The sequence below is a fragment of the Phyllostomus discolor genome, chromosome X, assembly GCF_004126475.2.
Source record: "Phyllostomus discolor isolate MPI-MPIP mPhyDis1 chromosome X, mPhyDis1.pri.v3, whole genome shotgun sequence".
Classification (NCBI taxonomy): Eukaryota; Metazoa; Chordata; class Mammalia; order Chiroptera; family Phyllostomidae; genus Phyllostomus; species Phyllostomus discolor.
In genome coordinates this window covers 90,887,274-90,898,128 of record NC_050198.1, presented here as the reverse complement: position 1 = coordinate 90,898,128, position 10,855 = coordinate 90,887,274, and the positions used below count along the sequence as shown (strand labels likewise).

The 10,855-nt window shown below is 35.4% G+C and overlaps 2 pseudogenes; both read right to left on the bottom strand.

The window, feature by feature from the left end:
• Positions 1 to 1,457: 1,457 nt before the first annotated feature.
• LOC114504518 lies at positions 1,458 to 1,741 on the bottom strand (annotated as a pseudogene).
• A 3,354-nt stretch (positions 1,742 to 5,095) lies between these two features.
• LOC114504954 lies at positions 5,096 to 6,043 on the bottom strand (annotated as a pseudogene).
• Between the last annotated feature and the right edge of the window lie 4,812 nt (positions 6,044 to 10,855).

The window sequence follows — 10,855 nt, the reverse complement described above, 5'->3', positions numbered from 1 at the left end:
TTCTCTATCTTCAGTCTCTTTTCTATCTTTAATCTAATCATTTAGAAATCTCAGCTACACAGTATGATCTAAAAAAGCTCTCTAGTAATCAAGTCTGATCATATTACAGCCCACTAACACTCTTTAGCAAAATCTTCAATGACACTTCACTGCATTGCAAGAAGAAACAGAACATACACACGTACACATGTACATGCACACACACACCTTTAAAACAGATAACCAATCTACTTTTACAATCAGTCTCAATCCACAGTTCCATCTTCTTCTAAAAAAAAGTCTCCAAATAACCTATGCCTCCATAGTGATTGCCTCAATACTTGCCAATTCTGCTTATTTATTTATTTATTTATTTACTTACTTACTTACTTACTTACATATTTATAGAGAGGGGAAAAGAAAGAGAAAGAGAGGGAGAGAAACATCAATGTGTGGATGCCTCTCACATGCCCCCAACTGGAGGCCTGTCCCACAACCCAGGCATGTGCCCTGACTGGGAATCAAACCAGTGACTCTTTGGTTCACAGGCCAGCACTCAATCCACTGAGCCATGCCAGTCAGGAATATACTTCCCAATTCTAAATTGTACCAAGTTTTCCTTCATCTGCTCAGGCTCTTTCTGCATCCTGCAATACCTTTCTATTCTTTACATGCCTACTAAAATCTTTTTTCATCAAGACCAAAATCAAATGCCACTTCCTCTGTGAAACTTTTGTTGATTCACCTACTTGAAATGATTTTTTTATTTCCAGAATATATGTTTTTCCTGCATATTTTTAATATTGGTTATCACAGGCTCAACTCATTGCCCTTTTTCTCACTTGTATCCACAACACAACCTTCAAGTTGATGGTGCTATCAAATGTTATAGAATGGTAAGGAAAATGACAGAATTGCAATGTGCAAGGGAATGGTTTTATATTTATGCACTAAATATAACCATTTCCCTGCCAACTCCAAGGCAAAAGTACCCAAGAAACCGTGTTATGATGGCAACACAATATATGTTTTAACATAGTATTTCACACTTTTATGTTACCTCCCTTTTGTTGTTTGAATGTGTCTGCTTCCATCACTACATTGTTAGCACCTTTAAAGCATGGCCTGCATCTTCTTCAGCTTTATCACCTACTCTCTTAATCTACTCAAGTTACTATAATAAAACATTTTGAACTGTGTGGCTTAAATAACAAACATTTATTTCTCATTATTCTAGAGACTGAGAAGTGTAAGTTCATGATGCCAACATATTTGGTTCCTGGAAAGAGTCTACTTCCTGGCTTGCAGACACTTTACCTTCTCACTGTATCCTCGCATGCCAGAGAGATAGGATGCTCTGAGGTCTTTTCTTTTTTTTTTCCTACCAGTCATTTTTATTAGGTGTTAATTACAATATGAAAGGATTACAATATGAAAGGTGCTGTGCAAAGATAATGGTGAGGAATGGTCCACAGTGGGCCCTCTTCAGTGGTACTTGCATTGCCATTTATGTTTGAGTTCCTTATAAGAATAGCAGTAGTTAAAAAGCATGTAAGCTGCCAGGACCATAGAAACTTGAGCAGCATTGCCTTTCTTCACATTGACATACTTGTAATACCAGTAGTAACCTGTTTAAAATGCTCCACCAATGTCTTTAGGGGTGAAATCCTACATCATTATCCAGCTTGGCAGGTCCCCTAGTTTGACATCCATGAGTCTCTTCTCCTTCAATGGTATGACTGATGCCATCTTGGAGTCCTTCTTTTCCTTTTTTATAAAGGCACTAATGCCATCATGCGGGCTCCACCCTCATGACCTAACTTAAACCTAATTGCCTCCTAAAGGCTCTACCTCCTATTACCATTACATTGAGAGTCTGGGATTCAACATATGAATTTGTGAAGCACACACTCTTACCATAATGCTTACACATTTATCCCTACTCCCTTTACTAGTTAGTACAGCCTTGAGTATATAGTAGATTTGGAGACATAAAAATCAACCTTTCAGATATCCAGCTGCTTTCAGATCTTTGCCTATGGTTGACCAGCAGTCTTTGCTACTATACAGTAATCACCTTACATGGAAGGTCTCCTTTTGTCCAGGCTTCTCTCAGTGATGAAGGTAAGCAGGAATACTAAGGAACACCAGCATGTGGGAGAGTTGAGACTCTTCTGATGATTGATATTGTCTCCAGAACTCCCATTTGCCTTGGAGAACTCTTTTTTTAAGATTTTAGTTATTTATTTTTAGAGATGGAAGGGAGGGAGAAAGAGAGAGAGAGAGAAACATCAATGTGCGGTTGCTGGGGGTCATGGCCTGCAACCCAGACATGTACCCTGACTGGGAATCGAACCTGCGACACTTTGGTTCACAGCCCACGCTCAATCCACTGAGCTACACCAGCCAGGGTGGAGAACTCTCTTATGACTGCTCTGTAGTCTAAAATACATCCATGCAACAATCCTTTCTTCAGTCTCTCCTTTACAAGGTTTAGATCTGTATTGCTGTCTGATGGTTCTTCTGACCTCCTCTTTCCATTGTCCCTCACAAACAACACCCCTGAAAATTCTCTTGCATGAGTAATTTCTTCTTTGTGTCTGCCTTTCAAAACACTTTGAGTAACACAATAGGTTTGCATGAATCAATGAATGAAGGAATGATGCACCCTTTCTTCTGTCTCCCAGATGTCTTGGTGCTACTTTCTGATATTTTAAATTCTTTATATAATCATCAACTTGGGCCTTCCTTACTTTTCAGTGCGCTCTTATGTATTGACCTGGTAGCTCTAGCATTATCAATTTTTTACTAGTAGCAAACCCCATATATATGTCTAGGTCTAGTGACTAGTGACTTGCTCATTCTTGTACTTATTTTTAAACAAGTTGTTGAGGAAATCATATTACTTTGAAACAATAAGTGACATTATCAAAAATTATAACATTGTTTTATGTCTTTATAAAATTTATCTGAAGGCATTTATTATCTGTCCTGACTTTGTGCTTGTTTTCAGCTACACTTTTTGGAGCTTAAAAGACATAAAAATATCAGAAGAAGAGCAACATAGTTGCTGGGGCACTGAGCCCATCACTATATTTCTATTATTGTCAATTGAACACTGGAAGTATGGCCATCAGAACAGAAAGAGGTTTCCAGGCAATGTCTAGATGTAGTTTCACATCTCAAATATGGAAGAAAGAGGGGGAACATTAACTAATAAACATAGAAATGTTATTAATATTAAATTCCGATCTTTCAGCAACAAGACAGACAACAAGATCAACTCTTACCTTCTAAATTCCACTAACCTGAACCTATGTCCTTCTCGGTCTCTCTCTCTCTCTGTTTCTTTCTTGACTTCAAAAGTAGAATAGTGTATTAATCAAAATCCTCAGGACATGGAATTCTTTCATTATTGATCTGTGCAAGTTTCCTGTCTTGTCATTCTATCATTTTGTCACGATTCCTGCCCCATATTCACTGGACATGTATGTGTACTTGTGAAACTATATAATGTATACCATAGTGGGTAAGAGTGAAGATTTGGAATCAGATTGTAATTCAATTTAAATCTAAGCTCTCCTTTTAAATAGCTATGTAAGATGGCAAAAACTGCTTAATACTCTTGATGTTCATTTCTTAGTCTGATCGTGAGGATTTCATGACTTAATACAGGTGATACCCTTGGAAAAGTATCAGGCACGTAGTAATCCCTCAATAAATATTCCTTTGCATAAGCATGCATTTTTAAATTTCATGAATAATAATAGTTCAATAGAAGTTATTGTATTCCTCTTTTCTACTTAACAGTGCATTTGTAAAATTTAACCATGATGTGGTATGCCCATCTAATTTATTAGTTTGACCACTTTAGAGTATACCATAATATTCTTCCATTATTGATTATATTTGTAATAGACACCTAAGTTGCTACTAATTCTTAGATACCACAAATAATAACATTTCTTTTTTGAAATATGTCCTGGTATTTTTTCTGTATTTAGAAAGATTTAATGATTTATATTAAACATAAAGAAAAGCAAAGAAAGCAATATAAAAATGAACAACAATAGCTTATATTTACATACTACTTTGTAGTATTTCACAGTACTTTCACAAGCCTTTATATCTTAATTATATTCTTTTTTATTTTTTATTATTGTTCAAATAAAATTTTCTCCATTTTTACCCCACCATGCCCCCCCGTCCCTGCCTCCCACTTTTGAAACTACCCCCTTTGGCTTTGTCTGTGTATCCTTTATACACTTTCTTTATACACATTGTATATGTTCATTTTCCCTTTTCCTATCCTGAGAGATGTTTTTCTTTCTTATCAGTTTGGTTCACCCATTTTAAAGTCATTTACAATACATAGATGTGGTTTTGTATAGATAGAAGGAAAAGGGGGCTCTAATATATCCTTTGGGATCACATTGTGCAGCAGGTAAGAGAAAGCTAATAGCAGTTCATTTTTTCACATAATATATTATAAAGTCTGTAGGTAGATGACTTTATCCTTTGTAATGACACTGTGGTAAAATGCTTTATCTACTCTTAATAATGCCTATATCAGCTTTCTTTGTATTGAATTATTTCACATTTGATACATACATACACACTTGTACGCACAGATATATTTGGTGTGTGTGCATACATGTATGTGTACTTGAATATATTCTTTTTTTACTGTTAATGTTATATTTTTAGTGTGTATTTTATGAACAGTATATAGTTATTTTTTAATGCAACTTGAAGTGTTTTTTCTTTTACCTTGGAATGTTATCCTAGCCTTTATTTTAATTGATGACTTATTAGAATTATTTTCATGATCATAACTTATGCTTTCTATTTGAGTTTTTAAATGATTTTTATCATTTCTGTTTTTGATGGCTTGAGAATCTTTTGAATTTCGTTTTTAATTTACTGTTGCAAATTATGGAAGCTACACAGACTACTTGTATGCTTTTAACAATTGCCCTTAACATCTTTTTTTTCCAAGGCTTCACTTTAATAAACAGTGTTTTGTTTTGTTTTGTTTTGTTTTGTTTGGACAAAAAAACCATGAAGTGTGTTTTTTATCTTCTCTCTTATAATCTGCTTTTAACTTTAATTTTCTAGTGGGGACCCACACAGCTAAAAAAGATAAAGGCACAGCAGGTAGATTTATAAGAGGAGATCATGCTTGTTCTAATATGTGCAAGTTGCCATTTTCATTCAAGTATATCAATGGGGAGACTTCTAACTGGGGCACCAGATTCAACCATCACCTTTAAAACAGTAGAAACAAACAGCTGTTATGCTGAGTCCGTCTGCTCTAGGAGCTTTGTGTATGTGGTTGGGCTCTGTCTCCACAGGATGCAGGTACCAACTGAACCATCTGCAGCCCCCTGCAGTCCATCTCATTTCTGACTAAGTTTCTCATGTAGGTGAGCAAGTTCTGGTTAATAAAATTCACTGTTATGTGGAAGACTTTGCACAGCAAGGATGGATTGTGATTGGTCACCTTTCTGGCCAGCAGTATGGTCACCAGCAGCATTGTCTCCTCCTCCTCCATGTCTCTAGAGCAGGCCTGCAAGACCTGGTCCACTGTAATGCCCAGGCACTCCCTCTGGTATTCCTCTGACAGGCTCCCATCCCTAAATTTCATCACCAGCTGGTCCACCACACTTGGGGGAGACCCTGTGGTCCATCATGTCCCCAGTCTGGGCTAGCTGCTGGGCGATGTTCCGGATGATGTCTCCTTGAATTTCAGAACCTCTATTTTGGCCCTCTGAGACAAAGTGTCTGCACCAGCTGCCATCTCTCTGCAGCTTTTCCTCACAGTCCTCCTGGGGGCCAGTGGGCATGGGCAGGGCATGGCCCACCCCTTCAACTCCTCCTGGAAGTTGTCGTTGGGGCCATGCTGTAGGAAGCTGAACACCACCAGGTCTGTGAGGCACTCACCCCAGAGGCTGGAACCATTGCAGACCTGAGGATTCATGGTGGCTGGTGGTGTAAGTGGAGTCCAGACACAGGTGTCTGGGGCAGCAGCCCCCAGCAGTAGCTGGAGACACAGAAGCAGCCTGCCCTTACTATCTTAATATTTCATTCTAAAGTTGATCAACATTACTACTTTATTCTGAATAAAAGAAAGGGCCTTTAGAATGCAAAATTACAAGCTTTCTTTCTAGCGTTTTTGTTTTATTTTATTTTCTGTTGCTTAATGTTACCATTTAATTATTTCCTTTTTAATTTTATTGTTCTATTACAGTTCTCCCAATTTTCCCCCCATTGTTCTTTCCTGTCCTACTCAGCCTCCCTCCCACTGTCAGTCACCACCCCATTAGCTTTGTCCATGAGTCCTTTATATATGTTCTTTGACTAGATCCTTCCCTTTCGTTCTCTTTGTTTTCTCAAACTTTAATTCTATATGTTAATTCCTCAAATTAAACATTATCATTATTGTTATTTTAAGCAGTCAGTGTTGGTTGAAATTTACCTATACATTTAATAATTTCTTTGCTTAATTAATGTTTTCCACTTCAATTTCTCATTTTCTTCCTTCCAGTGGAAATACCAAATATTATTTTGCTGGTTTAGAAACTATAAATTCTTTTAAAATTTTAGTGTTTACTTCTAACTTATTAAGATGCATGTTTTATTCCAATATGTTTCTTGACCTTATCAATAGTTGTACCTTCCTGTCACCTTGTCATGCTCTCACCTTCCTCTAAGCCCAACATCTAAGAAAAATGTCATGAACATGATAGGGGATCAGAATTTGTTTAAATCATGTTTAAAATGTAGAAATAATATTCTTGTAATATCTCTAATAGTGTCTGAATAAGTTTTTGGCAAATTTACTCAGAACAGCTCTAAATGAGACAGCACAATAAAAAGGGGCAATTTGCTAAATACTTAACAATTCTAGTATCCTTGCATCCAAACAATGTACCTTGCTGATCCTGACTTCCCAAGTCATCCATTATATCCTGTTCTCAATAACCCTATCCACATGGCACAATTGTCAGCATTGTGACTGTACTGAATTGAATACCAAATGATCTAAAAGGACAAAAGAGGCAAGTACATTATGATTACAGACACAAGCACAGTCTAACATGGCACAGAGGAGAAAAACCTATTAGGAAATGTAATCAGTGTGATTTGCTCATGTAATAAAATCCAGATGAATGATTCTTAGAAAACTTCTTAAAAGACTAGATTAAACAGTGTCAGTAAAGAATATGGAAGTTCCTTATGAGATTATCTCAATGAGAAGTGAAAGGAAATGTGGAAAGTTTGCCTGTAAAATGCTCAGGAATTTATTGACACCCAATGATATTAGGATTCCTCCTCTCCCTCTATTTCTCCCTCTCCCTTTCCAGCTTTCACCTTTTCTCTCTCTTTGCTTCTCTTTTATTTTGTTTCATATGTTAATTTTCTTCATCATAACAAATAATAAAATATTAGCTTTATAGCTTCATTTGTGTTACCAACAACGTTAACAAAAAAACTTCACATAGGCAGTATAAGTAAATTGTCAAAATAATCCTAGGAAGAAAATGTCATTATCATCATAAATCCTAATTTGCATATGTAGAGATTCAGGCTTAGAAAGGCTGAGTAATCACCAAACCCAGCCATATTCAACTGCAAAGTCCTTTATCTCAGTGCTGTGATATGTACTACTGATCTCTGAATAATTCTTCCACAATAGGCTATTTTGTCATGCAGGCAGCATTTTAAAAACCAACAGGCAGTAGACATTTTTAATGTTAGCATGTCAACTACATTTTCTATTTAGGGTTTGTAAGACTTTCTAGAAACAACCCTATTATTTAAGGTATTTTTTTACATTTATTTTTAGAGAGGGGAAGGGAAGGAGAAAGAGAGGGAGAGAAACATCAATGTGTGGTTGCCTGTTACACACACCCTACTGGGGACCTGGCCCGCAACCTAGGCATGTGCCCTGACTGGGAATTGAACCGGCAACAATTTGCTTTGTAGCCCATGTCCAATCCATCAAGCCACACCAGCCAGGGCTATTTTAGGTATCTCACACCCAGTTGTTTGAAAGATAACGAGGAAGCTAATTTCAGCAAAAGCATATATGTAAACCAATTTTTCTATTATGTATATATCAACTACAACAAAATTATTCATGGTGCCATTTATAGTCTGAGTTAGATGAGAAATCCAGTTTGGGTGCCATGATCATTATGCTACTTGGAAATAGTATTTTAAATTATTTTGCCACATATTTCAGTGTCATTTTCCATAGAAGGGCATAATTTCACACAAAAAAATGAAGCCGTAAGCACACACTGATTATAAGACATTCTCAGTCAGGTTTGGCTTGCTTCTATATTGGCACTTCCGGTATTTCATGATGTAAAAAAATTCTGTTGTTGGGAACCATTCTAGAATTTTTCTTCTCCCTTACTTACTACATCAAGTCCAGTAGCTTTTACTTTCTAAATATGTCTCCAATTCCTCCTCTCTTCTACATCCTGACTGCTATCCTTCCTTGCTTGGCCTCACTGACACTCTCCTGGACTACCAAAATCTGTCTAAATGTTCTCCTGGTTTCCAATATTTCATCCCTTCAGCTGATATCCACACCCTAACCTGAATACATTTTGAAAACCAAAGCTGATCTAATCTGTCTTCTGCTTGAAAGCCATCTAGTTTGCATAACAAATTTACGGAAAATATACCCAAATTTCTGAGAATGGCATACAAGTCTCTTGAAATCTGTCCCAGAAAGTTCATCCATTTCATTTCTTCCTTGTACAAACTATATGGGATGTCATTTTCAATTTTTCTTTGGGAGTTTAAGCATCTTCTTTTTGAAGTATTTTTATATCCTGTGGTTGAATTAACCACTTGCTATATTTTGTCTCTCTTATAAATTATTGTAAATTATTATACTAAATGCTATACTGAATATCATTTACTTGATTAAGTTGTCAGTGAACTGTAAGCTCCAGTGTATCTCCTGTCGATTGTATTGCCAGTGGACTGTGAGCTCCTTGAAGGCAAAGTGCATCTTATTAGCCTATTTACCTAACATACACAGAACCTTGTATATTAGTTAACCATTTGTAATGCTTATTGAATTTAAACGTGAAGGTAGTATAACACAGAAAATAGAATAGAATGTGAACCGACCCTAGTGAACCCAATAAAATCATCCCCAGAAACAACTTAAACTCTCATATCTTTTCTGTTTTCTTCTTTATCATCAGTGCCACTTTTGTCATTTAAATTCTCATTATCTCTCACTTGAGTTATTGAAACCATCTTGATACTGGCCTCTTCCATCTAAATCCCCCCCATCCAAACACTTACCCACGCTATTAGAGTGATTACACCAAAACAATGCCAATTACATCAGTCTTCAGCTTTCACACACTTAGCTTATGCTAGTCTTTGGATGAAGTTCACATTTCTTTGTTATAAAAGGCTCTTTAAAACTTGGCCAAAGTATATATTCCATAATATACTGTAACTTCCTCAAATATATAATACTCTTTCATGGTTCTGATGTAGTTTTCATGCACTTCTTTCTCCCTAAAATATCTGTCATTATTAACTTCAATGATAAAAGCATTCTCATCCTTCAAAGTCCAATATAAATAAAACCTCCTATCTTTCACTCTCTTACCATATCCATTCACTTCATCCACTCAAGGAGAATGAATCCTCAAATAACTTTATACACATATCTATTATACCATACATGATGTCATGCATTTATCTTTCTCAGTGCATTGTAATCTACTTGAAAACAAAGATTGTGGATTAAACATTTTTGTGTTTAAAGACAAGTTCAGTGTCTATATGACAAATGGTAATTAGTTTGTTGCATGCTATATGGACTAAAGTATTTGACAATATGTACTATAACATGATGAGGTCACAGGGTATCTATGTATCTATGTATGTATGTATCTATGTATCTATCAGATATCAATATATATATATGATGTTATCAGATTTCATCTTGTACATAAAGTAAAATTAATGCTGAAATATTTCAAAGTATTGAAAATATCTTCCAACATAGCTCAAAAGTTATGCTTGTTATTAATTTTATGTAAATTGTTTTCTCTCTCTTATACCATATCCTGTAGACAAAGTACCAACTCAGAAATTTAGTTATGTGGTTGCTGATGACATTGGAGGGAATAAGTTTCATTTGTAAATACACATTTTAATCATGAACACATGGCATCTCCTGAAACATTTCTTTTAAAACTCAAACAAGCTGATATGTTATCAATGAAATTTTAATCATTGATTTATTCAACCAATATTTGTCAAATACTTGCTATATGGCAGATATTCAGTTAGGTTTTGTAATATAACATAAATGAAACTTCATTGGCCCCTGCCTTTTTATAAATCATATTCCAGAGGGTAGAATAACAATAAACTAACAACCATTATTCAGTAATAAATTATCAAAAAATTATGAACAAGAAATCTAAGGTGTTATGAATATATATAACATCTCTGAAAGTCAATTTCCTCATTTTTAAATATTCAGAGTACTTTTGACACAATAATACCAATTGCTATTTATAAAAATTTCTTGTATCTCTGTTTACTGTTCACAAATATTTTTACTTCATTAATGCTTTCATTCCTTCAACAAATATTTATCAAATGTCAACTCTGCACCAGATACTATCCTAAGTACAGTGAGTACAATTGTAAAACTTAACTTCACTTCTTAATTAATTGTACAAGTGTGATGTGTACTATGAATAAGACAGACCTTTCCATCACAAAATATGCACTGTTTTAAAACATGTTTAGTAAAATGGGCAATCACAAAATTGTGTGATTATTTAACTTTGGCTACTTGAATAATGAGAAGTTCAAAAAT